This window comes from Amphibalanus amphitrite, unplaced genomic scaffold, assembly GCF_019059575.1.
Source record: "Amphibalanus amphitrite isolate SeventyFive unplaced genomic scaffold, NRLGWU_Aamphi_draft 001839F_arrow, whole genome shotgun sequence".
Classification (NCBI taxonomy): domain Eukaryota; kingdom Metazoa; phylum Arthropoda; class Thecostraca; order Balanomorpha; family Balanidae; genus Amphibalanus; species Amphibalanus amphitrite.
In genome coordinates, this window is record NW_024883332.1 from 62,053 (window position 1) to 77,380 (window position 15,328).

At 51.3% G+C, this 15,328-nt stretch overlaps 1 long non-coding RNA gene across 1 annotated transcript in view; it reads left to right on the plus strand.

Annotated features, from left to right (window-relative positions):
* The window catches only part of LOC122375436, a 37,637-nt gene that overhangs the window by 2,412 nt on the left and 19,897 nt on the right, over positions 1 to 15,328 (plus strand). Inside the window, exon 3 of the long non-coding RNA XR_006255392.1 lies at positions 13,223 to 13,272. This is a non-coding gene — a long non-coding RNA (uncharacterized LOC122375436). The remainder of the gene's footprint in view (positions 1 to 13,222; positions 13,273 to 15,328) is intronic.

The window sequence follows — 15,328 nt, forward strand, 5'->3', positions numbered from 1 at the left end:
AGTCAGATAACTCCGCTGTACTGCATTAACCATCTGGCGTCGAACCACCCGAATTTCATCACCTTTCTGCATTCAATCAACTCTATAAATTGACTTCAACCCTGCTCGAACACTGGCGGACGGAAGTAGCAACATCCGGTGACCGGAAGTACTGACATCCGGTCTGGATTCCCGTGGGTATTTCTACTCAGAAAGAGTAGGGGAGTGAGGGGCAGAGGGAGGTGAGCGTGCTGCCCCACGGGGCGGGGCTGGCGGTAACTGAGTTTGTGCCGAATGCCGCCGCGAGTGCCTCAGGCCGGGGGCGGGGGGGGGGGGGGGGCGGAGACGGTAGATGAAAGGCCGTAGATCAGACGGACCGCCACCGGACCCCGGTGGCGTCCGAACTCTGGAGAGGCAGATCAGTCCAAGTACAGGCGTTTCGACAGTGGCGGAAATCACATATTCGGCGGGATGAAATTGCGACAGAAAAACCGGTCATTGGGTGGGCGAGGGTCATGGACTGTTGATGATTTGGTTCATGCTTTTTTGTAAGAATTCTTGTTGGAAGTTATTCAGTTACTGTTTATCATAGAAGAAGATTATCACAGAAGAAGATTAGCTGAGTTGAAGTCTTTCGTCTCAACACGGCTGTAGAACAGTTAGTCTTCAAACACCGAGCCCAAAGACCGTCTTCAGAAATACCTGCGGTAGCGAAAACAAGTGATGTTATCTCGGACCATTTCAGCTATGTATGACAGAGATTAAGCCACATCGCGACGTTCAAATATGCGCGAGTATGCGGTTAAGACGTGAAATGGAGATTGCCTTGCCGTAGGTCTCCGGCGGGATGACATTAGCGCCGTCACCGCGTCTGAAATGAATGTAAATGGCTCGGCGGGCCGCAGCTTTACTCGATAAAGGTCAGCGGTGGAGGAGCCCTCCTTTACCCGTCTCTGCGCAGGGAGAGCACTGGATCCTTAAAAATGTCTTCGTTCTTCTTTTGTAATCCTTTTATAACTAATTAAGTCCTGCAGTGCTAAATATTATCGTCTTGTTGAACCTTGGCCTTTACTCGCGAGCAGCTTGGTATAGTTATGTATGTAGGTACTTTTGTTTCTAATCGAATTGGTCTGCGATGAATTCCGTTTTCATCGATTTGTTTTATCATGGTGGGAGGTATGCGGCTCCTATTGCGTCCACCATAGTTCAGTTAGTTTGAGTCCCTGACCCTGATGCTCTATTTGTTCTCGTAATTGCTTTGCTCCGTAGTTTTTCATTGCATGTTGTATTCCTCCTTTGCCACCCCATGCTCGTTGCTGTGAGCGTGAGAGTTGACCAATAAGATTAGATAATGCCTATATTAAAAAGTATCGAATAATGCAACGCCTCTTGTGAATATATTCGTATATCCAGCCTGTGCATCGAAATGTAGAGAGGTTTATACTCCGCCATAAAGTGACCTTGTGCGTTTTGGTTTGGTAGTTAAGCCAGCTGAATGAGAGTATATTGACGTACGTAGGTATGACAAACAGACAATGGGACACCTCCAATACAGTGCCCCAGACGCGGGACAAAGCCCTGCCCGTGCTCGACCGGGCATGCCGTGGCCACCCCTTGGTGGGCTGTGCCGCCGTGAGGGAGGGGGGACGGGAGGGGGGGGGGGGGGGGGGTGCTATGCCGGTTTGGAATGTGGGCTACCCGTGAGGAATGTCGTTGTGCTGCAACAGTCGCCCCCCGGGGGGGGGGGGGGGGAGGGTATGTCATTAAACCGGGCGGATGTGGGTGTCTGCTAATCAGCAACATACGGCAAGCTGGTGAATGGCTAGACAGAGGAAATAGTGAATGAATGACGTCCGATTATTTCCGTTGGGTCTCCTGAGTGCCAGGAGGATGTCCGTTTTCCGACACAGCTTTAGCTAATCCTCTATCAGGAAGTGTTTATGCAGGACGCGCGAACCGGAATCCATTGTAAATGAACATGGTGTTGCGATCACCCGGAACTTCGTGTGACGTCAGAGTGACGTCATTGATTGCTGATAAGGCGTGCTTACAACAGAGACGACAGTACCCTCAAACGGCGCTCAAAATACGGTGGCCTGGAGTGGCGACGAGTGCTGATAGTCAGTGTCTATAGTATATATCCATGTCTTTGTTTGCCAAGGCATGGAACATTCCTTAGCTGGCCGTCCGTTTTGTCTGGTATTCCGGTGGAGGCGAGCTATCTACCCGGTGTCCTACGGCTTCCGCCGGGCAGTTATCGTTGCCAGCGCGGTCTCCAGTAGGGTCTGTCGTCTGGCCTTTTCTTGCTCTGCTTGTTATCCGTTTGACTAGCCACCTAGCGTTTCAAAGTAATACTTATGCATTGTTTATATTTAAAGAAAATGCACTAAATTCGCATTGATAATGATTATTAACCACACTTTGAAGTGGGAGTGGGGGGGGGGGTCATCAACGAACTTACGAACAAAGCTCAACGAACTTAACGAAACACTTCAGAGTCGATGGATTGATGTGTATGCGTTTAAAAAGCTGTTTCAGATCATCTCGACCCCTTTTCAAAGATTATCACGAAAACACATGGTAAACGAATGTGTTTTAATGATATTTTTGAGAAGGGATCGACATGATCTGAAACTGTCAGCTTTTATAAAGGAACTGACATCGATCGATCGACTCCGAAGTGCGACTTATTATAATTTTGTTTTATCCATTTCCTATAACCAAGATCGGTATGCATCGACAAATAAATCAAGACTGGGTTAACCTAAATCACGTTTGCTGCTGCTGCCCTGGTTTTGGCTTTTCAAATATAATTTTCCTTTACCTATTTTTGTTATTGTGGAGTTCCTTGGTGTGCGAATATCTAAGTATGCAAAACTTCTAGCCAGTTCTCCCTTCTTTCCCACCTCGTATTCTGCGCTAGAATGGATTCAGCGCTTTCTAACGCATCGAGTGCTCCTCAGGGAATCCCCGGCACGAATAATGTAAACAGGACTTACTGGGCCGGGCTCCACCCTATCTCCTGCCGGAGTATTTGTTTCACACGCAAGGAATTGATAATGGAACTAGCTACGCTGGTGATAAAGAGAGTCAGCAAACCAGCGGGTAACTCAAAACAAACGCTGTAACGATATAAGAGAAGAACAAAGCCAAGCCTGAGCAAATATCGCGGAACCTGTAGGGATCAAACCCGAGTGGTTTCAATGCATCCCATTGATACCAGATTCCGTATCTCTCTTCGATGGAGTGTGTTTCACTGCCACGGTCCTTCCTATCATCCCTTCCTGTATGATAAGTTCACAACTCCTCGTCTCTGAACAGTTAAGTGAAGTGGTCGCCTGTCTTGGACAGTCCCCTTCTTCACAGTGTCGTTCGGCGAGAGTCTGCCCGGGGATCTTTCTTTGTTATCTGTCTAACGCCGGCCGGTGTGGAGTTATTTCAGGCTGCCGGGAAACCCCATCATGCAGAGGCGTCCTGGGATATATATTCTGCACGGATGTCCCCTCTGCCAGTGTCACTGTATAATTTCCGATATCATCTCGTGTTGGACTACCAGGATTTTCCCGGGAAATCCTGGCACTGCCGACCCTGTCTCTGCTTCACTCGACTCACTTTCTCCTTTTATCTTTAGCTGTGTGTTCGTCCTACTTCTTTTTCTCTTTGTCTGTGTGATCGTCCTTCTACTTTTCGTTCTTCTCCTCTTTCATCTTTTCATCTGTCTGTCCGTCTGTCTCTGTCTCTCTGTCTCTCTGTCTCTCTGTCTCTCTGTCTCTCTGTCTCTCTGTCTCTCTGTCTCTCTGTCTGTCTGTCTGTCTGTCTGTCTGTCTGTCTCTCTCTCTCTCTCTCTCTCTCTCTCTCTCTCTCTCTCTCTCTCTCTCTCTCTCTCTCTCCCTCTCTCTCATCATCCTCTCTCCTCTCCCCTCTCTCTGTCTCTCCTCTCTCTCCCTCTCTCTCTCTCTCTCTCTCTCTCTCTCTCTCTCTCTCTCTCTCTCTCTCACTCACTCACTCATCATGTGTTGTTTTAGGTGGTTCGATGACAGATGTGTTGTTGTTTTAGGTGATCTCTCCAACTACGAAAACGCTCTGGGTTGCCACTCTGGGCTGGTAGTGGGGCTAGAACCATGAGTCTGGTTTGCTATGTGGCTAACGCTGAGCTAAATACATGCCCCCGAGACCCTATTGCAGCGCTATTGTTTATCAGTGGTGTACACACAAGTGATGCAGATAGGAAAGGCATTGACGTAGTCATCGGCATTGAACAGTTTGTTTGTCGTTATTGCTTTATTTGCTCAATCAGACGCTTTGATATACATTACACAGTGAAGCTAAAGCAAGTCAAATACACACCACTATTGTCTCAAGCGCCGCGCGGCCAGCGTATCGGACGTTGTGGACCAGTGCCGTGTTGTCACGTTACACTACGCGCCGTATCGTGCCGTCACGATCGTGACTCACGCGTCGGGCTCCTCCATCGGTCGCCGGGAGACTCCAAGGCGCCAGTGGACGACTCTGACCAACACGGCGTCGTACAACCGTCCCGTGACTCACCCCTGACTCTGCTCCACCCTCCGATCTCCCTCCCTTGACTGGAGTGGTGAATTGTGGTTGTACGGTACCTCTCCCTAGTACAGGTCAGGGTAGGGGGGGGGGGCGTAGCGTCGACCCAAGTGTGGATCATAGCGTCGACCCAAAGTACACCGCACGCGCCCCGCCGCGCCGGTTGCTATCACGGGCTGGGTCCGGCAGCAGAGACAGTGACGTCATCATTCGATAGTGACGTCACCATCCGATAGTGACGTCACTCGATAAGGCGATGGTCGATGGCGGAGCCCCGGAGCGGCGATTGGGACGATGGGACGACTGGAGACGTGTGGAATGGAACAAAAACTTTGTGAGAGACTTTCCCGCAGCGTCTGAAAGTTTGCGATTGGTGCGTGGGATAAACTGCGGATGGAAATGCACGTCGTTATTGGACGGGGGACCCAGGGAATTCACTTGCGTGCAGCTAATATTGGAAGACTTGTTAGGCGGACTTTTGATAGCTTGAGCTCAATCATTGACAATTAGCAAAATCGAGAGTGTTATTTCGTCCTGTATACCGAAAGGAAAAACATGGTGACAGGTTGCCGATAATTCAATTTGGATGACTGAAATGAGATTTATTAACCGGCGGCACGAACCAACAGAACGGATCCCGAACCCATCCTCTTGTTTGCCACCTATCGTCTTCACTAGCCGTCGGCGGCTGCCATAAGCCACAGGAATGAAATCTGCAGTGGAGATCCTTAGAAAATAACCCTATGCCAACCAATTTCTCAAGCGTTCATTGTGATAAGTGACCGCAACCATAATCACATTGTGATTTGTGATGTATCTCTTTTGTGTCTTGTGGTTTGAAGTTTGAGCCTACTAGACATGACATTGATAGTTGATACGCTTTCACTTTCCGAACACTAAAATATTACCTTAAAGGCAACTGACACAGCAATAACGGCACCAACACTGACACTGACTCTGACACTGTGACACTGACACCGTGTCTCTACCTGCGACTCCGGGTAAGTTGACCCGTGCCGGTCCCGGCAGTGGCTGGTAATTGGTCCGAGTTGCTCACCCAAACGCCACCTGGGAGAGACATTGAACGTGCCGCCGGGGGGCGACGGGCGGCGCCGAGATGACTGATGATGATAGACGAGAACCTGGCGCCGCGGAATGAGCTCCCAAACCGCCCCTGAGACGCCCCCGGTGCTGCATTTCATGGAAACCGACTGTGTGGCCTGGAACGGTACTTGCCGCAAGTGGGGTGTCTTCAAAAGTTCACCTTTCCACTGTGAAGGTCTCGTATGGTTCGTTATTGCACATTCATATCGTTGCGTTAGGTGGTGTTTTGCGGTCGTTTCCATGCTTTCAGTGTCGATGTTTGGCAGTGGGTGTCTACTGTCCATTGATCCGGGGGCAGACTGTCGGTGCCTGTTACTGTTTTCGGCCATCCTACCAGCATTCAGATCCTGTCCGGCCATCGGACGGACCGCCATGGGTCATGCGGGCTAGATGGATGATGGTCAATGGTCATTGAACCTGTCTCGAGCCGAGTGGCGGCTCTGCGACGACTGACATGGCCCATGGAACACTTGTTAGTTCCTTGGCGGTCCGGCAGACCATTAGTTAAGGTCAGTCTTATACGTTAAGCTATATTTTGTGAAAACATTGCCTAGTCTTTTTTTGCTATCTTGGAATGGCCCGTAGCGCATTCCCTTCGCAGATATGCTTATATAACATGTACGGATAACACTGCGCCAGATCTCCCCAGTACCATCAGACCAGCTGTTTTCTACCGCGGGGTATCCACCAGCGCACATAAGACACCACGTGTCTCTCCGCTCATTGACATGCCGGCCCGTCCCCCTATGGCTGATTGCTGTGTGCGATAGACGAGACGAGAATAGACGGCCAGCGTTGCTGGGTAACAACAGCGAGGCTGTGACGTTTCTCTGACGTCTCCGCTCCACTCTTGTCGGTGCTCTGTGCCGTATTGTATCGTGAGTCTTCGCTAATGGACCGTCCACGGCCGGAAATGTTATATAAACGCTGTCCGACTGCTGTGGTGGATCAGAGTGAGGCTGTCGTGTTGGTATTGTGGCTCGGGATGAGACATTTCTTTTGGTCCTTTGGCTCAGACTGATACTTTTCGTTGGTCTTTTGGCTTAGACTGAGACGATTTCGGTGCTGTTGTGCTTCAAACGGATTTTTTTTCTCGTTGCTATTTTTGCCTAGAAAGAGGCCTTCTTCTTGGTCTGTCTTTCACGTTTGTGCTTTCCGTCCTCATCGATTGTCCATTTGTTCTACCTTTCTCCGTTTCAGTTCACATCTCCGCGTCTTCTCCGTCCTCTTCTCTCCTTTCTCATTATCTTTTCTCTTCATTTGCCCTCCCTCACCACGCTCTCTATTCCCTGCTTTCCTTTTGTCATTTCCTCTCCTTCCATCCTCCTCACTCTCCCTCTGTCCATCCTCCTTCCCACTGTCCTCCCTCTCTCTCCTTCCTTTCCATCTCTCACCTCCGCTCCTCCCGGTCTCACCGTCCGCCGGTCGAGGAGCAGCCGGGAGCCCGCGTCGTCCGCCGGCCCTCTCCAGTGCCGTTACCGATGATTGATTGACACATTGTCTGGCGCTGGCGGGCCGAACGACAGAGCACGGACATAAAACCCACCGACCGGTCGTCGCGGAGGTCCCCGGTTGGAGGTGCACAATTCGCCACGGTGGCCCATGGGAGAGCTGTAAATTGTTCGACAGTTCACTTTAATGGGCTGCAAAATACGTGAGTGGATGGGTATGAGGGATGAACCATGATCCGGGCGGCCGGGCCCATCTTTGAAGTGATGCCGGACGACTTTTGGATTTCGGGGATATACCATACACCAGTCAATGGACTTTGTCAATGGCTGGGGATGATAAACATGCGAAACATTATTCTTTTCAAAATTGCAAATTAGATTCGATTTAATTATGTGAGACCTGTATGATACGCTTTGTAAATGTCTGACATAGTTTCAGAATATTTCGCACATCCCAAGAGTATGCTGGGTACATCCCTGGCACAACTACATAATGACCTGACTAAATCTCCTCTATAGGTCAGAAATCCCCGGAGAACTCTCAGACTACATCAGGAGTTCCTCGATAGATCACAGAGAGGTAAATTGACTCTGGGACAGATCCCCTGACGCGAACCGACGGCTAGGTCCGGCAGGAGTCGCCAGGGAATCCGGTCTCCCGCTGTGACCTTCTGAAGGCGACATTCTCAGTCGTCTCACTGGGTGACAGGCTCACTCAGTCTTTCCGGTAGCTTGGGATGTCTGCACTGTGATGTTGGATATTTTTAAAACGCGACGGAGCGCGCATTTCTACAACACAGGAAATGTTGCGGAAAATGTATCGCAGGTGGCACTGAGTGGGGCTTTCATCTGTGCATCAGATCCTGTTTGCTTTTTTGTCGAAGCAACCGTATCCGCTTTTATCCATTATGTTTTCTTGCGAGCTTTTTTATCCCCCGGCCTTGTATGTCATGCTTTGGAAAGGCGCGATCGGTGCTACCTTTTCATCCAAGCGACGATCGTGCTTACTCGGTCAAAGTTATCACCATGACACCGTTGAGCATCGTCACTCATTTGCGCCGGTCCTCTGACGCGGCGTAACGCTGGGTGACTGATGGCCCTCACGAACTTCCCGCGAGGGTATCCCGTGGCCATCCTGGGCCCGATTCCCTCCAATGCGGTGTAGTACCCTGGGGGATGCGCTACCCATGGGTAGCCATGTTCGCTCACGACCGCGCAGCCACGAGCGATGACGCTGTCGTTCCTCCCCTTCCCTCCGGTAATGGCGCGGTCCTGCTCTCCGTGTCGCCGCTTCGTCATCCTCCACATCTCTTCGCCCTTCCTTTCTATCGCCACTGCCTCTTACTTTCTTCCATCCTCGAGGCGCTTGCGCTTGGTTGCTATCAAACATCGTGGCTTATAAAGAGGAGGTGATTTGCACATCGAAGAACTCAAACATGCATTCCTTCCATACTTACTTCTTCTTGCTCCGTCCTTACCTTGACGTCATTTCTTTTTTACCTGCTCCTCCACCTCTTTCGTTCTTGTTCTTCGTCCGCCGCCTCCGCCGCCTCCGATGGCGCCCCCGCGGAGTCGTTCTTCGTTTCCCTATGCAACCACCCATATCAGTATCAGTAGTCGCCCATACTCCTTCGCTATCGCCGGCGGCGCACTGGGGGCCTCCTCTTCCGGCGCCGTCCGTACCACCTCAGTAGCCGCCCATACCGCGGCCACAACTGCCTCCCCCGCGCGGCGGCGTGGACTCGCCGGCTGCCATCGATCCTGCGCAGAGGTCGGTCGGTGGTGCGACTCGGCGCCGCCGGGCGGGGCGGCGGGCCGCGGCCGGGACTGACCGGTCGCCAGTGAGGTGCGGTCGATAGGAGCTGCCGGTGGTGCTGTCTGTTCGTCTGTCCACCTGTCTGTCTGTCTGTCTGGAGGGGAGGAGGGTGAGCAGGGTGTGAGAAGCGGATGGAGGCCCGGCGAGAGCAGTGATCAGGTGAGAGTGGGTCGCGTTCTCACCTGTCCTGGTGGGGAGGGGTTGTCATCTATCGATCATTTCCTGCCCGTCTTCATTCTGATATATTTATTCTTCTAGTCGCTTTGTTTGATATTCGATAGCATCTCATGTGCGGTGCGCTCATCCACCGCACACCACGTGCAGCATATCCGGCTATAATTTAGTTAGTTATTCACCTGTACACCCCCGTTCGGCAGACACATTTCACCCTCTGCCCCTCTCTGACTTCTGATTGGCGCACTTCTCGCCCGAGTCAGACGAGTTCTTTCTTCATGCTTGGCTGCGGTGTGTCTGCTGTATCATGTTGGCTAGACTTGACGTTTTTATGACGCTTCGGCTTCGTGAAGTCGTTGACTGATGCTTATTGCGTCCCTATATCCCGTCCGAGAATGCCGTGAGTTGCAGCCATTTCCGTTTTAGTGGGCGCTAGGCACGGTCTGAAAATGCACTCAGCCAGTCCGCGGTATAATTCATGCTATTGTTAGGGCTCATATCTCATGACAGTTCCTTTCAAATTGTGCATAATTTAGCCATGGCCGGTATGCCTTTCTGCATTCATGAGTTGCTATATCCTGCCCACTCACCCAAAGCGCCGAATCGTCCACCAGCCCAGCCGGCCCGGTATCCCCGTGTCTCGCCGGGCCTGTCATATCGACCCTCCCTGCCCGGGCTGACTGGCGGAGCCCTGAATACGAACCTTCCTACGGGGGAGCCGGCCACGCCCTTTGACCAGCTGACTGCCGGGCCGGAGAGTCGTTACGGCGCCCCGCGTCCTACGGCCCCCTCTCAGTTACTCTGAAGGGAAGCTGGAAGGTGCTGCGCGGTCGGTGATACAGCGACTACTGGTATGCTTTATTAGTTCTCCGTAGCTGCCGTCCCATTGCGACTTGTCATAATGCCGTTCTGAATACATTATGAAACAGCTTGTATGGATTCCGTGATATGGATTACATCCCTTCTTCTGTCTCATCTTCCTCGCCGGAAGATGAAGATGATAGAAGATATCGAACGGAAGTTACCTTCCTTGTGACGGACTGGGAACTGAGTAGTGTCGTGCGGTACAGCCTACCAGTTCAGGCAGGCATGGTGCTGACATCTATCGGCGAGATTTTCGTACAGTTTCGGCCGAGCCGCACTGGGCCGCTAGAGCGTGTCATGTTAGGCTACTGTGAGACGCCAGGTTGAGTCAATGTGGGGCCCATGTTGACGTAACGCTGTTGAGCAACGTGGGGCGCCATGTTGAGCTAACATTGCACAGCATGCTAATCCAATGTGGGGTGCAATGATGAACAAGCGTATGGCGGTATGTTTAGCAAGCGTGGTTCGTCATGCTTAGCCAACGTGGGGTCCGTGGGCGCCATTTTGATTTTGAGCTCACGTAATGCTGATGCTGGTCAAACGTGGATAGGTGGCTATATCGAACTAGCGTAGCTCTCTCCAAGCGGTATTCTGAGCCACCGAACGGATGGATCTATATTCCTGGACTGCGTGTGGTAACGAAGCCACACCACAGTCGTTACATACGTGTGGCTTTATCGGGCGGGACGTGTGTAGATATGTCCCGGCCAATGCGGCAGCAGGTGTTGACGCTGGGTTCGTTATTCGATACCTCTGTAGTGGTGGGTATGTTTGCCTTACCAATCAAACGCCGGCATATAGCATTAGTGTGTCTACCAGTTTGGAGGATATTTAGTGCAGTTTTCTGACTGAACTGTGCCTGCGAAGGCCAGTCGACAATATTCGACATTACTTTCCGCGCTTGGTTCGAATAGACTCGGTCTTTACAGATACTAGGGAAGTGCTGGAACACATGATGCGATCGCATGACGTCGATGACCTCAATATACGACTCGGATGAACTTTACCTTCAGCATGACGCTCTCACTGACGAACTTGTCAAGTTTGACAGGTAGTGCCTATGTGGTTCGTGGTATTTCTTCATGACTTGGGCCGTATTTAAGTTTACTGTTCTTGAAGTAAGCTAACTGGTGACCTGACTGGTAACATTATTCTTGAGAGATTGTTCAGTTTGTTCATGAAGCATTATTGAGTTTGGTGATAATTACCCGAGTTCTTCGTTTGCCTCAAGTAACTAATGGGGTGAGTGGCAATTGACATTGATTAGTGATACTGATAAGCGTCGTTTCGGCAATGGTATCCTATTCTTCTTCGCCAACTATCGCACCTTTTCATATTGTGTTCTTCTTTTCATGCGTCATAGGCCTCAAAACGTGCTGCGGTGCTCGTACCGCAACGTACAGTAACACTTCGTTGCGTACCGCACGGCAACAGTCATACCTTGGTGTGTCGTACCTTGGTTACCTTTGTGTATCATACCTTGGTCCATCATGTTCCGTAACGTACCTACGTTATAGAGTACCGTGCCGTACCGTAACTTTCCGTGTCGCGCCGTACCATGGCGTGTCGTTCCGTGCTCGCCGGCGCCGCGCCCGCCGGCCGGCACCTGTTGAAAGCGAAAGGTATCGATGTGCGTCCCGGCTCCATTGTGACGCGCTGAGGGTGCCAGCGCTGAGGGAATCGTCCGGAGGGAACTGGAGGGACGGAACGGGACGGGACGGGACGGGACGGGACGGGACGGGACGGGACGGGACGGGACGAGACGGGAACTGGACGGACTGGAACGGAAAGTGACGAGATGGGACAGGCGTGGAATGAACAAGGGAAGGAAACGGAATGAGACCGAACGGAAAAGTTTCTGAGGGAGCGCTATTACATACAGGCAGTATGTACGGCTGGCCAGGTGATTTCGTCTGAGGGTATGATTTAGAATTGCGTAGCTTGCTGGTGTGCATCAAATAACCCTTTTGCATTGCTCGAAGCCGCTGCCGCTGTGGAAAACGTGGCCACGCTTCACGTTTGTCAGGAGCTGCACTTTTACTGTCGAGTGGCACTGAGGTAAATTGGTCGCCTGCCGGTGGCCGGCGTCGCTACTGCGCGTTCCCCGTGATCCAGCTCAAGAGCCGCCTTCAAAGACGCCGAAAGGCCTGGCGAGCTTTTATGACGGTCTCCTTACACGATGAGTGTTATTTCTTTAACCGCGGAGGCGGGCTTTTAGACTTGGTTGAATGGAATCCTGAGATGAAATTAATGAAGGTGGTGCGCCCAGGCTTAATCTCGTCTTTAATGTCTCTTCTTTTATCTTTTTGAGTGATACAGGCGTAATTTTAGTCTTGCGACGCTAAGATGATAAATGTTACGTGGTGATTGCACATTGCATCAGTACATTGCGTGTCAGAATTACGACTCGGGGAACCGCGACGTGTTGATCATTTGTGTTTCTTCCTGCAAACGATATTCCCTGCTTGCCGACTGCCCAGTGGCAGCGTCTATCCTTTCGCAAACTGACTGGATTTTCTTGTGTTCCTGCCACCACATTGATCAGTGCTTCCCGTCCGTTTCCCCATCAGACTGACCACCGACTCGAGTTTCTTGCTTTCGGAGCGCCCAGCGAATCGAGTGTGTTGCCCTCATACCGGCCACTAGCTCACGTGGAACCAATATTTCCACTCCAGTAAACCGTAACAAACTGAGCTCTGATTCCCATGCTTGTTTGACCTCAGGCTGTCAGGGGTCGAGTGTTGGGTCTACCTGGTATGCCACTGTCCTTGTTCGTTTCTCTCCAGGCGAACGGTGACCTGGTGTGTGTGTTTTGGAATGACCGGACCTGTTCCCAGACTGGCCTCTGGCCTCTGTATTATGCCCTCTGACCTCAGTATCCGCAGGTGACTCTCGCTCAGAGATGCCATTGACTGTCGTATATCTGTTGTTCCGTAGGCGACTCGCTATGTGTTTTTGTCCCCAGACTGACCTCTGACCTCTTACATGTGGCCTGTGACCTCTGCCTGCTGACATGTGTGTCTTCAGGCTCTCTCAGATGACTCTCCCTCAGACTATCGTATATCTGTTGTTCCGTAGGCGACTCGCTATGTGTGTTTGTCCCCTGACTGACATCTGATCCCTGCTGTTTTCAAACGGACCGGTGTCTCCCTATGTGTGTTTGTCCCAGACTGACCTCTGACCCCCGACCTTTGTGCCTGTGCAGGCGGACCGGTGACTCCCTATGTGCGTTTGTCCCCAAACAGACCTCTGACCCCCGCCCTTTGTGTCTGTGCAGGCGGACCGGTGACCCTCGCGTTCAGTCACCACGGGTAGCTGCAGTTTCCGGTGAGTGCTCCGTCTAACAATATTACATTCACTGTTTCTAGTTCAAGGCCCATTAGTTATAACTGTGCTCATTTCGCCGAACTTTGCTCTAATTTCTCTCGTAGTTAGGCCGCTTCCGCGAACCATGTCTGCGTCTTCAGATATTTTAAACGAATGGAAAGTAGTCTGGGACACATAACCGTATTTTATTATCAGTTATATGCGCTTTTCGAAGGGCTTGTGCACTCTGAAAGTTTCACCCATCATGACAGGGGATAAAGCTCCGCATAAGGGTCTATAGCACAAGTCCTTGATATAAATTCCGATTTTCTCCACGTCTGGCTGGGTCTCAGGAGGCGGGCTGTCTCCTCTCAAAGCGCGACTGAATTGTTCCGGAGATGGAAACGGGCGCCGTGTGGCGTCCAGCCGACAGGTTCGCTGCGGCTGGCATGTTGTTACGGATGGGGCCGAAAAACAGCGCTCCTGAGGGATAAGAGGATACGCCGAGTCGGCTTTGTGGGAGCTGTGGATGAACCGAGGCGCCGGCTTATGCTGCGATGGCCGAACCGTTATGGATGAAACAGCCTTCACTTGATAATCGTAAATTGCATTTCAAAGCATATTCAATTTGTTGCTAAGAGAGCTGTGTTGGTGGCTTGTTTTCATCCATCCTTATTTCCATGGCGTCTTATGTTCTTATATGGTGCGAGTATCCAATGAGAACCAAGCTTTCTCCGCTACGACTAGAGTGCTTGATTTTAGGGCGCAGTAGTGTTGAGCACAAACACGGCTATTTTCACATTTGTATTGATAACCGCAGCTCAATCAGCCCCGGCGGTGTGTCGTGCGGGTCAGTATACCCTCCCAGGCGGCGATGGTGCTGCCATCTCTCGGCGTTTTTCTCGTCCCCGTCTGCACCCCGCGACCCACTGCTCCCCCGCTCCTTTGCCGTTCTGGCAGGATCAATACACGTGTTGGAATGCGGGCCGGGCCGCCCGTGATGCCGCCAATAAGGCGAAATTTGCATCTCCGTCCTCTGGAGCGGCCGACGCGCCGGACCGGAATGGAGGAAAATTAGCATCACGAGGGGGACGAGATATCCTCTGAGACGATCATTGCGCTGTTAGCTTCTTATCATATTGCGTATCACCGTATTTGTGCAGCGTATTTGATGGTTTACTGGTTCATACCAGTCACAAGTGGACGAAATATGGACGATAGTCTCTATTCTTGGCCGCATGGGTGATATCTTCATTTTCAGTATTGCTGCGCAGTGCGCATACAATATTTACGTCCCTCTTATTGACTTAACAAGAGCCGGCGACAGCTATGAGTAAGTCAATGACGCGGCAAATGCATTCAGTGTTCCATTTGTGGATGTCAAGTAACTTAGTAAAGTACGCATCTGGGGTAGGCTGCTGCATATCCCGCATAGTTTTCTTATTGAACTGATGCGTGTTTTACGCATGCCGGCTAGGAATCTGGTGCGAGGCGTAGTAAAGGAAGCACTTACTTTTCTTGTTTCTTTGGCTATGAGATCATCTGGGAAAACTGGGTTTCTCTGATGCTGGACGAGACAGAGGCATCCCTAGATGGGGGTTTTTGGCTGGTCCTGTTATCTATCTAGTCTCTCTTTGAGTGTCGGATCTGTGCTATTGTTAGCTGATCTGTTTGGAGTTTGTGTCAGACGTATGGATTCCTAGGCTCGCTTACTTTTGAAGCATGCAGCGGTGGCAGCGGCGAAGATGTGTGGAGAATCAATCAAATGAATCTCACCTGAAGTGAAACGAATGCATGTCAATAACGACAAAAATGCATAAAGACCGCAAGAATCAATCAAATGAATCTATGCTCAAGTGAAACGAATGCATGTCAATAACAACAACAATGCATATAGACCGCTATGTGAGCTGCGGTGCCATTTCAGCAATCAACAATCGCGTCCATGCCGCGCGAGGTCCTACCACGGCTAACTCGGTCACGAATCTCCCGCCGCTAGATGTCAGCAGTGGTACCTCCCTGCAGTGGTAGCCTGACCCGCCTGACCCGCCGGGCCGTCTCACGCCTGCCTGCCGCA